The 18,822-nt window shown below is 37.0% G+C and overlaps 1 protein-coding gene across 12 annotated transcripts in view; it reads left to right on the forward strand.

Moving 5' to 3' along the window:
• The first annotated feature begins 3,895 nt into the window (after window positions 1-3,895).
• LOC310717641 (muscleblind-like protein 1) overlaps window positions 3,896-18,822 on the forward strand; it is a 122,985-nt gene continuing 108,058 nt past the window's right edge. For 2 of the 12 annotated variants that reach the window (XM_083525996.1, XM_083526002.1), the window contains exon 1: window positions 3,896-4,200. The gene's annotated coding sequence lies outside the window, so the exon portion shown is untranslated. Of the gene's footprint in view, window positions 4,201-5,914; window positions 6,138-16,205; window positions 16,526-16,846; window positions 17,253-18,822 lie in introns of those variants that run through there. The other 10 variants (XM_083526001.1, XM_083525999.1, XM_083525997.1 and 7 more) reach the window with 9 other exon arrangements.

An 18,822-nucleotide genomic window follows, 5' to 3' on the forward strand; every position in this document is an offset into this window, starting at 1 on the left:
GGACTTCATTGTGTCTCCCTGCTCTGTTATGAACATCGCTTTGCGCTTCCACACCACTAAGTACATCATTATGTCTCCCCGCACTGCTATGGACATTGCACTGTCTAGCCACAATGCTGAGGAAATCGTTCTTGCCTCCCTGCCCTGCTAAGGACATCCTTCTGCCTCCCCACACTGCTGAGGACATCATTATGTTTTCCTGCCCTGCTGAGAAAATCGTTCTGCCTCCCCGCACTGCTGAGGACATCATTGTGTCTCGATTCCCTGCTGAGGACATCATAATGTCTCCCTTTTCCTGGCGAGCAAATTGTTCTGCCTCCCTGCCCTGCTGAGGACATCGTTCTTCCTCCCTTCACTGCAGAGGACCTAATAATGTCTCCATGCCCTGATGAGGACATCAATATGTCTTCATGCCCTGCTGAGGACATCATTATGTCTCTTTACCTTGCTGAGGACATCGCTCTGCCTCCCCGCACTGTTGAGGACATCATTATGTCTCTCTGCCCTGCTGAGGACATCGCTCTGCCTCCCTGCCCTGCTGAGGACATTGTTCTGCCTTGTTGCTCACCTGAGAAAATTCCTTGAACCTCTTGCTCAGCTGAGAACATTGCTGAGAAATCACTCCACCATCCTGCTCTGCTGAAGATGTTGCTTCAGCTCAGCAGTGGACCTTGTTCCTTGCGTTGACCTTGTGGAAAACTTATATAGAAGGTATTTATGAATGTGTGTGTGTGTGTGTGTGTGTGTGTGTGTGTGTGTGTGTGTGTGTGTGTATATATATATATATATATATATATATATATATATATATATATATATATATATATATATATATATATATATGAATCAGCGAAGCAGCCATTAAAATTCACACTCGCATACAAACTACACACAAATATCCAGAAAACTCACACCACATGCAGGTGCTCAAAAAACATAAGCACCTCATAAACATTGTAATCCTGCAGGAAAAGTCTTGTAGTAATTACAGTGATGTGGAATGAGTGGAAGCAGTTGCTATGGTGAGAAAGGGTTCCCCTCTCACCCCTTTGATGGGTGTGAGTTCACATGCCCATGGAGCTACATAATTTATCACTTGGCTTCATGTTATTCTCTTGTGCCATATTTTAAGCACACCTTGAGGTCATTTCATGTCCGGTCTTCAATTCTTATCCCTGAATAAATAAACATATATGGCAGGAATTATTCATGCGTTCATATAGAGGCACACATGCTTGTATGTGCAAATGTTCATATGTATTAATGAAGCTGTGTTTGGTTTCCTATGATGCATTTTCTTGCAGAAATTGCCTGTTTTGTTTATTTATTAGGGTTATGAGGTGAGGGTGAGGGTTTTTGTAATCACAGCTAGAATTGATAGCATGTGGGTTTTTTTTTGTGCTCCTCATTTGTTACTAGGATTTTGCCAGTAAAAATAATGTAAGTTTTATAGTGTTCCTACACCATGTGATTCTGATTTTATTTATTTAATTGTCTTGTCTCCAGCTTTCTTTCCACAAAAACGTTTTGGCGAATAGTCCAACAAGCCAACATGTATAATGGATCATTCTTAATAAGATTACTGACATTGGTATGGTTACCAAGGTTGGCATGAACGTTACTCTATTGATTATGATTATTGAGGTAACAGATTAGACTACCGATGTTAAGTTTAAGTTAATTAGGTGAAGATGAAAGTTTTTGTGGTTAGGATCAAAATTACTTCAGCTAAGGTTAATGTTACTGAAGTTAGGGTTAACATGAGTAAGTTTTAGGTTTAATTTATAACCTTAGAGTTTCTGAGGTTAAGTTTAAAGTTGCTGAATTGAACGTTACAATGGTTAAAGTTAAAATGACTTAGGTTAACGTTAAAGATACTGTAGTTAAGTTTAGGGTTACTAAGGTTAAGTTTAAGGTTAGGATTACTTAAATTAAGGTTAAAATTATTTAGGCTAAGATTAGGGTTACTGGGACTAAGGATAGGTTTACTGAGAATAGTGTTAGGATTACCGAGACTAATTTTAGGGTTACTGAGATTGAGGTTAGGGTTACCGAAGTTACGGTTAAAATGACTTAAATTAAGGTCAGGGTTACAGAAGTTAAGATCACTTAAGTTAAGGTAAGAGGTACTGTAATTCGGGCTCCTGAAGTTAGGGTTACTTAGATTAAGTTGAGAGTTACTAAATTTAAGGTCCTGAAGTTAGTACTTACTTAAGTGAAGGTTATTAAAGTAAGTGTTTGATTTACTGAAGTTAAGGTTAGAGCTATATAGGTGAGGGTAAGTTTAAGTGAGATTTACATTTTTACTAATGTTAAGTTTCCTGAGCTTACAGGTTAAACTAAAGTGTAGGTGAGATCAAGTGTTAAGATCTTTTATGATTATGTATGAATACATTTAGGTTGATTACTAAAGTTTTGGTCAATGAATTCAAAGAAAGTTAAGAACACTATAGTTGTTACTGTTATTAGATTAGGATTAAAATAAAAAGATTGAATTTGCCTAGTTAAACAAAATAGAAAAAAGAAAAGCTTTACCTAGTTCATTTATTCGACCTTGATGTCAAGTTAACACACATTGTCTATCATATACATTGTTTATGCTTGTCTATTTAGAGTTTTTAATATGTCGAATTGTACTATTAAATAATATTTGTTTTAATTGAGCATTAAACCAAAAAATCGCGGTAGCCAAATGATCACCTAATTGGTTATGTATAGGGTTTTTTTGATCACCTAATTGGTTATGTGGAGGTTTTTTGTGTTTTTTGTTTGTTTATAGCAGGATTTTTCATACATGGCAAGATAGGATACATTTGAGTTAGATTTTTCCTCAGAAATTAGAAGTTTAGAGGAATTGCTAAAAAGGTTTTCCCACAGCTTAATAAGTGTGTGTGTGTGTGTGTGTGTGTGTGTGTGTGTGTGTGTGTGTGTGTGTGTGTGTGTGTGTGTGTGTGTGTGTGTGTGTGTGTGTGTTGTGTGTGTGTGTGTGTGTGTGCATACATACTGTGTGTATATGTGTGTGGATGCATGTAGGCATGGCATTATTTAAAAACATTTGAACACTGGTCATTACCTACAATAACAGTAATATAAGGTGAGTGTGTTTGTATGTGTGAGTGTGTGCGGTATCATCGTTCTCCCACAGACTGGATTTAAAATGGGGGAGGAAGCAAGCTGAGTGCTGGTAAGAGCTTGATTCCGGGAACTCACCCCAAGGTCTCTGCTAAGTGCTGAAATTGGTATGTGTGGGTATTTGTGTGTGTGTGTGTGTGTGTGTGTGTGTGTGTGTGTGTGTGTGTGTGTGTGTGTGTGTGTGTGTGTGTGTGTGTGTTTTAAAAAATTATTCAGAACTCTAACTACCCCCTATACTCACTATTCAATGTAACTGATACCAACTGCACCAACCATACACACATCACAGGGACCAAGGAGTAGGTAGAAACAGATAATAGGGTGCTGATTAGCATGGGGTTAAGACTGTTAAAGTAAGCAGCAGAATGCTGACTTAGTGGCCTGGATATTTGCCCTTCCTCTCCAGGACACACTTTCCTTCTCTTCTTCCATTCTCTTCCTTTTCTCATCTCCGTAAACACACACCCTGTCCTAATCCCTAAACTTCCACACACATACTTCCTTGCATTCCTACTTTTTTTCTCTCTTACCTAAAATAGAACCTCAAACCTTTCCTTGAGAAAGAGTCAGAAGTTCGGGAAAAAATGTGCCAACAGGTCTGGTCTTGCTTCCTGTGGAAAGGCTGCAAGCAAATGATGAAGGTGTAGCGAGAGAGAGAGAGAGAAAGAGAGAGAGAGAGAGGGGAAGGGAGAGAGGGAGAGAGAGGCTGTTGCTATAGAAACCTGAGCAGCATTGGTGGCAATAGTGTGGAGATAGTAGGGAGGGAGGGAGAGAGAGTGAAGGAGAGTGTGAGAGAGAAAACGAGTGAACGAGAGAGATAGATAGAGAGAGAGCGAGAGAGAGAGAGAGAGAGAGAGAGAGAGAGAGAGAGAGAGAGAGAGAGAGAGAGAAGAAATTGGCCCCAGCCTTTCCACAATACACCGTTTACACACGTTGAGTGGGTTCCCCCGTCCCTTGGCTGTTTCTCGCTTCGTTACTATCTAACTGAAAACTTGAACGCGAGACTGCGAGAGCGTGAGAGAGAGAGGCATAGAGGGAAGAAAAATAGCAAGACTCCAAGGAATTCAGGTGAGCAAAACACACACACCTTTAACTGCATGACTTGAGTGGGTTGTTTGTCCCTTATGATTCCTTTCTAAGATTTGTTTGATTTCTTTTTCTGTTTTTCACTTTGTCAATCAAAGCAATCGCAGGGTGCTAATACTTTTGCTCTCAATGCCAGTCGAAGGGATTTTCCATGAATTTTGAAAATTCTTCGAAACTAAGTTTGCACAAAGCTTCAGGCCGTGTAATCGTCTCCCTGGTATTGTTTTGTCGTTCAATATCCCTCTGTTCTTTTTAGCTGAGATTTGCATGTGCGGTGGATTTCTCCGCAGATGTCGTTCGGAAACTCGGTTGGGTTTTGCCTAATGTGCGCTGTCATCTCTGAACAAACACGCTTTAAATCATTGCATCCGAGCACGTTCGAAAGCTTCCCTTCCTCGTTAAAGCCGTGCCTTTCCGCGGCTAACCAGTATCTTCGGCAAGCCACGTGACCCCGTTCTGCTATTTGTTCAGAAGGGAATTAGTTATAAGTATGCCATCTGTTGAATTGGATTCAGAGGCGAGTCAAGGAAGCAGTTGGGAGTTGTGGGAGGACCACAGGGACACATTTCTAATCAGAAAATAGAGAAAAAAAAAACAATTTTGTTTCTATTTAATACAAGACATAAGAACACATGCAGTGCTCATTATATTCTAACCTTAAAGACCCAGAAAACGTAAATGCATCATTGGTTTCTAATGAGGTTAGTATTGGCCCTGTGTATTGGGTTTGCACTACAAAGTCTATTATCTCCTGATTTTTGGAATTTCTACTCAGAATTTCTACCATTTTAATATAAAGTGGGTGAGGCTAGTCATGATGAAGGCTTGGATCATAATTACCCAGACTAATCACAGGACTCATGGTGTAATTTTTATCTAAGATACTTATCAAAGCTGGAACAATATTTTCATGTTTGATCAACACTATGTTGTTTAATGAGCAATTCTATATTTCATTCAATAACCATTCTGATTTCACTGTGGCATTGTGTGGAGATATTCTCCCTGGAAGATTAGGAAATGCCCATTTATCATTCTATATATTCCATTGGTCTATCTAGAGTTTATCTTCTATCTAATCTCATCTTTTAAAATATTGGATTTTACCATCCTGATATATGCAATTGCTCATTTTAAATCATAAAAACATGTTTAATCCCCTGTATGCAGGTTTTCTTCAAGTTAAACATACATGTTTTGATTCAAATTGGCTCTGGGATTCTTGAGTCCTATTATACATGTCACCCAAATAAGATTGGTTTCCACTTTTGAGTCTGGTTCCTCTCAAGGTTTCTTCCTCATATCATCTAAGGGAGTTTTTCCTTGTCACAGTCGCCATGGCTGCTCATCAGGGATAAATACACACCATTCACCTTAACTCAGACAATGTCTGTTGTGAAAAGCGCTATAGAAATAAACTTGATTGACTTACTAGATAAATTCTAAATAGGTTTCTTACAGTAAACGTTTTGTTCATATCAACAGTTTTACATTTTTGCGTTTTTAAAATATCACCATCATAAGTGAGAATTTACCATCACTGTGGTATAATGACTTCCAGCGCTCCAGCCCGCCCCAAAGTCTCCATCATGAGCGCCCAGAGAAGCATGAACAAAGTGAAAACTATATAATAAGAGCTTATGAAGTGACAGCCAAGTATTTGGCACTCACTCAAATCTCTGGGCGTTTGTTATAGGATAATTGAGACGGACAGGGACACCGAGAACGAGAGGGCAACCGTTGTTTGTCCACTTGCAGTAACACTTCAGCAATTCAGCAGCTGATCTCACGTGTCCCGTGATTCAGCGCCCTGGCCTGACTTCACCCTCCGCAGTGAGAATTCACAGCCAGGCTGCAGTTATTTGCAGGGTCCTGATAGTTGCCCATTACTCAGAGCAGAGTAACTGTGATATATAGGGGTGAGTGGGTTTCTTCCAGGCTTCTTAGCACGTAGCATTTACACTGAGGGTGTGACAATATCTAAGGCTCATGGTATACTACAATAATAACATTTCGTAAAACTGGAATATATTCTTATATGCAGTGTTGCCAAATCAGTATTGTAAGCTTGGTGGCTCTGTTAATAGATTTAATGACTTTGTGGACTGCTTCTATCAACCTTTTTTTCAAAATCCTAGTGCCAAAGCGAGTGACTTTTTCAGCTGACTTTAGCAACTGTCCTGCATTCATTAGTGCATTCCAGCTTACGTCTCAGCTGCTGGATATATTGGTTTACAGAGCAGATTTGATTAAGTCACCACCAGTGTGTAAGGGCTTACTGAGTTTGACTTGACAGTGTTTCCAGCAGCCAACACCTGACCATCACTTTTTCTCGACATGCCGATAATTAATCAGTGTTTTTCCACATGATTAATTGAAGAAAACTATTTCCAATCTTATTACTAATCATCATTGTTTCCCAACATCCAGTCACAGTTCACCATTTTGCCATATGACTACTAACTAATCACCATGATTCCCAATATCCTAACAATTATGACTATTATTTTGCAATGGACAATAATCCAAACACCAATCACAATTGTTCCCAGTCACTGGTCAACAATATTCCCAATATTTACTTACTGATCACTATTGTTTTCAATGATCCAATTACTCATTAATATTATTCCCATTACTTCAATCAGTGATCACCACTGATCCCAAACATACTGATCACCATTGTTTCCAACAGCTATTTACTGATCACCACTGTTCCCCATTCTTCTCACTTTTCACCATTGTTATCAACAAGCCAAACATTGATCATCATTATTCCCAACTGTCCAATCACTGATCGACAACTGGTCTGTTGTTGTAAAAGCAGGTAACACTTGGCCACAGTTGGGTAATAAATGGTTTGACTTGTTAAACTTATATTGATATTGTGTGATAAAGAAATGTATTGTCATTATGGACATGGTCCATTTTAAATAGAAAAACTTTATGTTTTTAAAAATTCTTTCAAAATAGTAATTAGCTTTTTGAAAGTGAAGTTCTAATTGCTTTTATTTATTTTTTATGGTTTGTTTTGTTAAATTGCCAAACTTAAAGTAATGCTTGCTTTTTGCTGTATAGTGATAAAAATGGTAAGTGCTAATAGAGGCCCATTGGAGCAGGATTCATGCTGCTGAATTCCTGGAATTAGATTTGTGCTAAAAGTATTAAGCATCACTCTCCAAGCAAAAAAACAAAAATATATTGAATATCCTGAAACTAAAATTAATAAACTCAAATTGTTCATGGTCTATAAAACAATTTTTTTTTGTTATTTTGATTTCGAAATGTACTTTTCACCAACCATGGGTTATAAATACAAGATTTCGTTTATGCGTTCAAAGTTTAATTTGCACTCCACAAGTTTACGTTCACTATTTCGTTACAAAACTCTCGTTGGGGGGTGGGGCTAATCCGCACTTTTACTCTCATTGGCTAGTGAGAGTAAAGCAGTTAAGACTTTATGCTCGTTGAATATACTGCATGTAGGATGGAGTTAAAAATCTGATAAATAAAATATAGCATTATTAAATTGTCATAGCTTCTCAACTGTTTTATTTGAAGCTATCATGTCATCCTGTGCGAGGTCACTGGTTGCTGCTCATGAGGCGCATAGGCCTGTTGTTAAATGACTAAACATAATGTCCATTTAAACCCCCTTTTTTTTATAAAGTTTTTAGCAATTCTTTATTAAAATAAAATAAAAAAAATTTTGGTTTTATGTAATCCTTACATCATTTTTTAATACATTTTCCCTTACTGTAATTCTCAGAGAGCTATTGATGGCCTTCAATACTTTATTGACTAGGCCATCATGAAGGATTGCTATTACAAAATACTAATAATAAAATAATCTAAGGCATATAAAAACTAAAATTTGTCACAATTCCTGACACAAAACATTTTTTTCTAGGTAATTATGCAGTATTGTTTTATTTGGGGAATAATAAATGGCAAAACAATGTCGAGAGAATGAATTATTTTACCTTTTTTACAATACATCGGGGGGGATTTTAATTCCATTCTTCCAGACCGAATTAGTTTGTTATAACTCCATCAGGTTTTTTTAACACATTTTTAGGTCATTAGATCAAGAACAAATCATTGTAAGGATCAACCCAATACCTTGGTCTTTTAGTCCCTAATCCATTTTACCTCAAATTTACAGGTATTCTTGGGGGTCATTGTCCATTTGGAAGACTCGTTGACTTCTTTGCTGATGTCTAGAGATCCACACAATTTTCCCTTTTCATGATGCCATCTGATTCCATCTAATTTGATGCCATCTAATTTGTCAAGTGAACCAGTCCTTTGTTGACTAAAGCACACATATAGTTTGATGCTGCCAATCCCTCCAGACATAATGGCGATCATTAGGGCCATCAGACCAGAAAACATTTCTCCAAAATGTAAGATCTTTGTCTCAATTGCACATGCAAACTGTAGTCTGGCTTTTCATATGGCTATTTGCTGAGCAACCTTTAAGGTTATATTGATACAGGACACATATTTACTGTGGCTATAGATACTATGTGTCTAGCTTGAATGTTACGTACCTGCAACATCTTCAACGTCCTTCACTGTTCTTCTAGAATTGATTCTCACTCTTCGCTCTAAATTACATTAATCTCTAGGAGACATACTGTGTCTCCTTCCTGAGTGGTAAGGTGGCTGCATGGCCCCTGTTGCTTATACTTGTTTACTAGTGTTTGTACAGAACACTGTACCTTCAGGCGTTTGGACATTGTTCCTAAACCAGACTTTACAGATTTAAAATCTGAGGTCTAAGGCTGATTTCTTTTGAGTTTCCCATTATCTCAAGCAAAGAGGCATTGAAAGTGCTGGAAAGCTTTATAATACATCCAAAGGTACACCACCAATTGACTCCAGTTCGCCAAATAAACTAGAACAAGCAACTTCCAAACTTTTTAAGGTACACAAATAACCCACTGTAATTGTAATATAGTAGATTAAAAAGGAAAAATTCTGTATATGGTTGATTTGAACTGCACTAACTGTACTAATCACTTGTGCCTTATTACATGCTAGAATTACTGTATATTCAGAATATTCTGTGAAACACAAGGTAATTAGATGTGTTCACAACATTTATGCAAGCCGAGTAGTTCAGTGATGAAGACATAGCAGCAGACGAAACTGATTTAAACCTCAATTTTTTTGGAACTTAATTAACAAAAACAAAATTTGAATGAAAGTGCACCTACTATCAAATTTAATAAAAAAAATTATTTAAAAAATCTTTGTTATTTATCATACTGTCATCTCTAATTCATTAGAAATTATGTCAGCAATATGACGATTGGTTACGACACAGTTTCCGTCACTCCGTTGCAATTCACTTTATCCGTGTGATAGTTTTTCTAAGAATCTATAAAGAAAAATCTGAAGTTATTTTCTATATTTCCTGATTCTCTACATTTCCTTTGAAAATCTATTGAAAATGTTGCACAAATCTATCTGGAAACCTTGTACAGCATCCATGATACAAAAGCCAGTGCTGAGAAAGAAAGTGGACGATTATATTGTCATACGCTGATACCGTAGAGGGGAAGATGACTAATTGTCCATGTAACAAGCTAACCATGGTGTGCCAGAATCCGTTGGCACATTGCTGAAGGTGTGAGATGAAACCTCTCAGTCAGCTGGACAGACAAAAAAAACCTTGTAAAGACCACCCTAGCAATTTTCAAATTCTATGCCTGGGTTCCCTGCTGAGTAAAGTGTATATCTGTAGCTCCTCCACACCGAAGTGTGTCAGTTGGCGCTGTCTCTCTTTGAAGGTGTTGTCAGGTAGACAAGGCGAATCAACAAATGAAATAATCATGTGACATCATAGTGGCACTTTATTTACTTTTATGTTTTGCATCGAAAAATAGGTGTTCGGGATATAGTTATGTGAATAACGCTACATGGTTAGTTATTAGCAAGTAGCCACTGTAGCTAAAGGTGTAGATAAAACCAACCAATTTTATGTATCAATTTTCATTATTTCGAAGCATAACTTGATTTCTTCAGTTACTGTTAGTTAATGATATTAATTTTGTCAAACTTGCATATTGTAGCCTAATCGTTTTGGTGAATGTTTTCTGTAGCTTTTGATAAACATTTCGTTAATGAGATTCTTTCTGATGTTCATATCCAAGCAAGTATTATTGTAACCTTTTGGCATAGATAAGGGCTAAAGGTCGGATTTAGCGAGCTAAATGTTTAGCTAGCTGAAAGTTCAGTGTTCAAGCTTTCAGTATTCAAACAAAAATATTAAATGTAAAATATTGAGTATTTGGAGGCACAACTCTGAGTTTCTTTGTTTTTAAGCAAATGTTAATGCTTATTATATTGATATTGTCAAGATAGTACACATAGTACAATTTAATGCTAGCAAAACGTCTGTAACGTCCACAAGCATTTTATACCTAATATACTTACCAAGAATGTTGCCATGGCTCTGGATTTGTTTAATGATGAAGTTGTAGCAATCTCAATAGATGAAACCAATATATATTTTTTTAATTATTTAGTACTTAGTTTTTCTGTTTGCTTTCTGATATAACTGAGTCTGTGGTGAACAAAACGGTGCCAAATCAGTGATATTATGCCAATATGCAGGTTTTAAACGAGACTGTTTTTTTTTTTTTTTTCAGACTCTATTTGTTTACCTATTTGTGTATGTGATTTGTGTATGTAAATATGTATGTGGTTTGAGAGACAGATCAGATTACCATGTAATATAAAGAGTTCGAGCAATGGAAGGTAAAAAAATTTAATCGGTAAAAATATACAGCAATTAATTGGTTTCTTATCATTATAATGGATTATTATTTATTCTATTAATTATATTCTATGAATACTATTTTTACATTTTTAAAATTTCAAATTATTTAATACTTAGTTCATTCACTGAGGACATTTTATTTCATTTTTTGAACAATTTTATTTAATTTTATTTTGAACATTAATTCACTTAATCCACTTCAACCCCACAACTTTTTTATTTGTAGACTTACCGTTAAACCTATTCTAAATTTGTCTTTCCACTCCTTTTATTTATTTATTTATTTATTTATTTATTTATTTTTATTTAATTTTTTTCTGTAATTTAAGGTAAAAGGTACCACGAGCATTCCTTCAAATCTGTGCCTAATCATCTGGACCCATCCGATCATGTTCCGATATCTGTTTGAAAAAATTTTGCCAATAGTTTCAGCATGTTTCACCAGGGGAAGTCATTAAAGTGGCCGGCAGAATTTGCTATTACTCCTTCACCATTTGAGGCCATAGGTGCAGTCAAAGCTTTTTTTTTTTCCCATAGCTACAGTTTTTCACTTTCTGCTATGTTGTGTCCTACTGAAACATGTCAGTTTGATGCTCTGTAGTCTGTCTTGGAGGTCAGCAATTAGCCAGTACCTGTGAAATATTAGAAATTATGTACTATAAGTTGGTTATATTTCCTAAAAGAGTGTGTTAAAATTAATAATACAAAAAAAATTACATTTGATATGGGTACATTCTGCATGAGAAAATATTACTTACCTGTAAACCTTTTCTGATCTATTTGTATTTAGTTGCATTTGTTGTGCACCACAAAGCACCTTTAAATCTAGAGTTTCAGTTATGACAGGCATTATCCTGGGCACGCTGAATCAAATTCTTCAGGACTGGAGGAATGGGAAAGTGAAAGAGACTCGAAGTGAGTGCGAAAAAGAGTGAGAGAAGGAGAAGGAACACTGTGACAGTTGCCATGATGGATCTCTGTATCGGAATGAGTTCGAATGTTTAGCTTGGGCCTTCATAAATATTTACAGTGCAACGCTGAGAGCTTCATGCTCTAGAGTGTAACTTGGACTTGCTGTCTGGGCCTGGCACAACACTGTCTGTGACCAAATAAGGATTCATGGTCTACTAGGGCTGCAAAGGTGTGTGTGTGTGTGTGTGTGTATACATGGATGTATATAGGTATGTACAGTATGTGTGTACACTATATGGAGAACAATATGAAGAACTTTTTTCCAACCATGTGTGGTACTTCAACAGATTGTTATTACAATATTGGAGACATACAATTGTATAGGATGGAAGAAATTGTATTGTTTATACTATAATATTGTTATATTTGGACTGTCAAAATTAACGCATTGATAACGCGTCAATGCAAATTCATTTTAACGGCACTTATTTTATTCATGCACGATTATTGCCTTAATTAAAACCTTCAACGCAACACAAATGTGCCAATTAAAACCGTCCGTGTGGAAACATAGCAAAAGTTCCGTTTGGTTTCCTGATGATTTACATAATTTAAAACACATTAATTTATTTAAAACATTTACAAGAGTATTTAGTTTTTATGCTCTATGTTGAGTTTGGTTTCACTAATAATAAATATACATTTGCATAAAACATCTGTATTTGTCCATGTTGATTATGGGACCGGTCTGCACCTTCACTCTGCATTGGGTTTGAGAATTAATGAGACCGGACAACAAAGACTCCTCTGGGCACTTCTATTCCAAGATAAATAAAAATAACAAATTAATTAATTAATTAATTAAACTTTGGTCTGTGATCTTACCAGACAATTTCAGCACTGACCTCTGCTCAGCCGCGCTTACCCCCAACTGAGGGGACGCAACCGGAACCAGAACATAATTCATAAAGGAGCCACGTACCATATTTATTATTTAAAACAACCATTAAAAAAAGAACCTATAACTATAGAAACATGCCATCTCAAAAGAAATTAATATTAAAAAAATATTTTTTTTCTGAATTTAAATTAATTAAATAAAAAAAAATTATTAATAAGAAAAAGAGAGTTAAATTTATGTATTTATAAAATCTGTTACAAATATAACAAATAAAGAATGTGCAATTAAGTTGCAATTAATCATGAGTTAACTCATGGCAATCATGCAATTAATCGTGATTAAATATTTGAATATATATATATACTGTATCATTCTCTGAATTTAACAAACTCTTTTTGTCTTCTGTTTGTCTTTCAGTATGATGTAAATCATATTCCAAGTCTTCAAGGTTCGGTTATAGTTTTTTTTTACTTTAGAGTTTAGTTTCTTTGTTTTCACATTTTGTACTATTATTTATTTATTTATTTATTTATTTTGTTTTGCATGTTAAATACATTCGTTCGCAATCACATCCAATTCCCGATTATCCTTCATTAACTGACGGATAATTAAGATTAAGTAAAAGTCAACACCATCATTCATTTTTTGTAGTTATTTCCCAGCACACATGAGTTAATTACATAATCATCCAAAAAAAAAAAGGGCCTCATTGGAACCAATTAGGAGATTAATCAGAGCTCTTAGATCACATGACAACGGAGCCAAAATGCAATGAAAGGCCAGTGATTAACACTCTGTTCGAACGGGGGTGTAGCTACAGGAGATGGATTTCACTATGAAATGTTTTCCAAGTATTTCAAATGCATATTTATGGATGGTTAGCATAACACGCATACAACAAAACCTATTACATATCCACCTGATATGAATATATTAAAGTGCAACATTTTGTCTTTTTTTCCCCTGAACATTTTCCCAATTGAAAGTTATTTCCAGACAAAATTATTGCAATTGACTAATTATATCTACAGATTAAATTGAATAAATAATTCATGAATTCTGATGTATTATTATAATGTATTATTGTTATAAGTGATATATAGATTTATCATTATGGCCGAATTTTATAAAAAAAATGTTTACGTATACATTAAAGCTTGATGCAGAGGATTCCTAAAGAAAACTCTTGAACTTTTGAATTTTATTATACTTTTTACTGTGTTTTGAAAATAAGAAGGTTGATCAATGGTCACTTAATATTATTGCAACACCATTTTTTTATTTTTTTTTTTGGTCAAGCACTGTATAAGAATGTGGAAATCTTGTCTCTCTTTTTCATTCATTAAATTTTCCAATCAGCCAATCATGTAGCAGCCTGACGCATAAAATTGTGCAGATACGGTTCAAGAGGGTTGAATTCATGTTTACATCAAAAATTAAGAGGAAAACGTGTTGACTTTCACAATTTTTCTTTTCAGAAATTTCTGTAATTGTTAGAACGACACAAACCAAAAAAAACCTTCTAGTCATGTGACCACGTTCAAAGCAAACAAACAAGTTTATAGTCTTGGATTACCCAAAGCAAAGACCACAATTGTTTGTCTGTGATTTCCTCAACATTATCCCATTGATGCAAAAGATAATATAATAAGTTTAAATATAAATAAAGAAGTAAATATTTCTGTTATCAGTGTAAAAAAAAAATAACACCAGAGAGCATTTTTTAAACGTTTTCAGATGTATTGTGCTCAGTGATGATGTAGCTTCGATTAACCACACTACAACTATGGTGAGCTGAAAAGCATCTCAGAGTGCAAACTGTACTATTGCTACAATAGCAGAAGAACTCAAATGCAGGATCATCATCCATGGCATGATCCACTATATATATATATATATATATATATATTTTTTTTTTTTTCAAACTAACCTTAACGTTCTTTTATCCATATCTAGTCACATGACCACTCGGTAGGTTTCTGAACAGATTTATCTTTTTTCCCGTATAGAGCTTGTAAGCCTCAATAGCTGGGAAGAAGCAGAAACTCAGTTCGGTGCTTTCAATGTGAAGTGTTGAATGAGACGGCGGTATTCGAAAAGGAATTTTCTGCTTTTAACTCTCCAAAAATGGTCTGCTCCAGTCGGGTCATGTGATAGTCCATGGATTACTCCAGGGTGAAATTTTAAAGAAATAAACAGCTGGAGCTCTTTAATAGCCCCAACAATAGCAAACATGCCTTCAGAAGTTCTAAAAAACAACAGGAATTTGTTACTAATGTTTGTAGAAGATTAGTGGCTTTATTCATATCGGTAAAACGTAGAATGGTTTAATTTTAACCAAAGTTCTGGAAGTCCAAAAAACAGCTTTGCATATTGTGGAAATATTAGAAGGCTCCTAATCAGTCTTTGTACATAAAAGGTTGATGTCCAGGTTTTAAAGTAGAGAGTTGTCAAGCAGAGGTTGTTCGCTGATGTGTTCGGACAATGTAAAGGGTCTGTTTTGTTCAGCATATTATTTATTTATTTATTTATTTATTTATTTATTTATTTATTTATTTATTTATTTATTTTGGTACAAAAATGAACATAAATAAAGTTATAGTTAAAATACAAAAGAAATAACAATAAAAATGTGATTTTTAGCCACAAGGGCATTAGTAAAGTCGAAGTGTTCAATAGGGTTGAGATCCGAACTCTATAGCAGGAGATCTTTAACTCCACCCATATAAACCATATATTCATAGAGCTGGCTTAGTTTGGATCTCCTATTGCCGCCACATCCAATGACATCCTATACAATTATGTACCAACTTTGAGGTTTAAAAAAAAGAACCATTTATGGCTAAAAATTTGCCAATACTTTTGTTTATATAGTGTAATATACACACTATATTTATTAATTTATATATTTTTTTTATTTTATTTTACAATACGTAAAATGTTACGGCTCATAAAAAAGTAATTTTGATTGATAATGATTGTAGTGTAAGTGTAATATCATTTTTGCAATATTATAATTAACATTGTCAGAAAAAAATAATCTGCATATTGGTTTATTTACATAAAAACAGCCATTGCTGTAAAAAAAAAAAAAAAAAAAAAAAAAATTAAAAAAAAAATATATATATATATATTATTACACATTTACTATATCTTCAAATGTATCTTTTTTTCCATTAGTTTTTTTTTCTCTCACTGACTTTTGCTTCATCTTTCTCTCTCTCTCTCTCTCTCTCTCTCTCTCTCTCTCTCTCTCTCTCTCTCTCACTCTCTCTCTCTCTATTTCTCTATCTCTCTCACCCTAGTGGGAGGGTTAAGGGGGCGGGGCTTGGCTGTGAGTGGCGGGAGGGATTCAGACGCAGAGCCACAGGCAGGAGAGTGTGTTTGTGAAACACACATGCACACAGCACAGTGAACGACTGCAATAGAGAGGGCTTGTACGTGTGTGTGTAAGGGGGAGTATAGGTTTCTGGATGGGGAGACCATTTGGAGGGTGACACACACACACACACACACACACACACACACACACACACACAAAAATACACCTCTGGTCAGAACAATGAGCCTCTGAGCTCCAGCGACTCTGCCCATCCCATCCGCCTGCGTATGAACACGCTCTCTCACACACATACACACATACACACATACACACACACAGACACGCATCCCTTTTGCTTACACATGCTGCTCAGTGATGTGAGGTAAGACTCTCTATATCAGTCCGAGCAATGAGGGACATACAGTTTATACAAGTGTGTGTTTGTGTGTATATTGCTGTGCATGAATGAATCATATCAGACTGTGTGATCTGTGTGTGTGTGTGTGTGTGTGTGTGTGTGTGTGTGTGTGTGTGTGTGTGTGTGAAGCCATTTATAATTTCTATTCAAGGCACTCAATTCATATTGCATCTCTAAGTAGAGAAAAAAGTCACACTGTGTGTTGTAACTGGCATGCTTAGTCTAGACAGCACACACACACACACACACCTACTCTTGTCCCAAACACTCCACTGTAGACATGCAGAGAAACCCTGGTTGCAGAACAGAACTTTCGCAGCAACTCCGTTCTCTCAACACACACACACACACACACACACACACACACACACACACACACACACACATGGAAGGTGAAGCTCCACCGCCTGCCGTGGATAAATTACATGTGACATGTTTAGCTGAGCTGCCTTTTATGGCGCACGCTCTATCTCGACACGGTAGAGTCCAGAGAGAGAGAGAGAGAGAGAGGGGTAGAGAGAGAGGGGTAGAGAGGGAGGGGGGGGGGAGCAAAAGAGAGGGGGAGAGAGAGAAAGAGAGAGAGAGAGAGTGCTATAGAGGCAGTGTGAGAGGAGAGGAGAGGACAGGAGAGAAGTGTGAAGCATTCACTTGCTCCCTTTGCAGCAGTCAGTGGAGTCCATACTGGAGCAGAGTAAGTACTTATGTGTCAGGGAAGCCTTGTGTGCACGTGTGTGTGTGTGTGTGTGTGTGTGTGTGTATGTCTGTATATTTGTGTGTATATGTATGTATATATGTGAGTGTATACGTGTGTTTGTGTCTAGGGATGTGTGAGTGTGTATGTGTGTGTGGGAGGGGGTGGTTGCAGGGAACTGCGCATATGCTCTGCCCGTAGCTCTGCAGCACACGAGGTTTGATTGATAATTTGTCAACTTGTGCGTTCAACGTCAGCGTCTGTTGCAGACCGATTTGAACCCAGGGAAATCTCATCTGACGTTCTTGGTGTCCTTGGATGGCGGGTTAGGATGACCCGGGTCCTGCTGTTTATACTGAAGCTGCCCTCAGGAAATGATTAAAATCACAGAGTTCCTATTGCCTGCACTGTCTGCACCAGTCTGGCTGGAATGTGTGTGTGTGTGTGTGTGTGTGTGTGTGTGTGTGTGTGTGTGTGTGTGTGTGTTTTGTGAGATCTGTATAGACCTATAGCTTGCACTCGGCAAAAACATGCATGATTGAGTACTTTGTAACGTTTAGGAACGTTCAGGGAACTCCAATGTCTCCGTGCTTTACATATGTGCTTATTATTAGAGCGTTCTTGTGGGATGTTCAAGTTGGCGAAACATTGCTGGTTGTTTTCAGGTGTTCAGTATAAACATATGGAAAGCAGTGATCATGTCCTGATTGGACAGACAGCAACATCCAAGTGTGTGTTTGCATAGTCGGAGTCCCGGCTAGGACGGCAAGGACGTTATTGGAGTGTCCAGAGTCGATGATGACTTTACTGTGTTCATCAGAAGTGTGTGTGTGTGTGTGTGTGTGTGTGTGTGTGTGTGTGTGTGTGTGTGTGTGTGTGTGTGTATACTTCATAAATCAAAATATTGTCTCGTCCTCGTGTCAGGATTGGGGAATTTAGGGACATCCTTTCTGTCTCTTTAGCAAAGAGAGGAGTTCAGTGTGGAATGCTGATGAGTTTGTGTCAGTGTGTGTGTGTGTGTGTGTGTGTGTGTGTGTGTGTGTGTGAGTGAGGGGGAGTGTTCATTAGAGTGTGAGGGTTAAACGACTGCTGTGCGGGAGGCACGTGGAGTCTGTAATTTGGGGAGATTATGGTGTCAGGGAGGCATTCCGAAACATACACACACACACACACACACACACACACACACACACACACACACACACACACACACACACACACACACACGTCATGACAGATGACATCACCAGACACCCTTGAACCCCTTTTTCATTTATTCCAATGCTCCTTCGTGTGCTGATAATTAATTCCCATAACACGTAATCGGGTTTCACGTGTTTCTGTAGCCCCTCCACCAATCTATCATTAGGATAAAGTTCCTACATGATAAAATGCCTTTATCACACTCCCGCACACGTCTCCTGACTGTCACCACAGCACGCACACGCACACACACATACACATGCCCACCCTCACACACACCAGCCCCCCTCCTGTTCTCCCCCACCCAGTAAAGCTAGCATAGCACATTTCACACGAGCTGCATCATCAGTCCGCTTCTCCCCTGTGA

Source organism: Silurus aristotelis (assembly GCF_946808225.1).
Source record: "Silurus aristotelis genome assembly, chromosome: 22".
Taxonomy (NCBI): Eukaryota; Metazoa; Chordata; class Actinopteri; order Siluriformes; family Siluridae; genus Silurus; species Silurus aristotelis.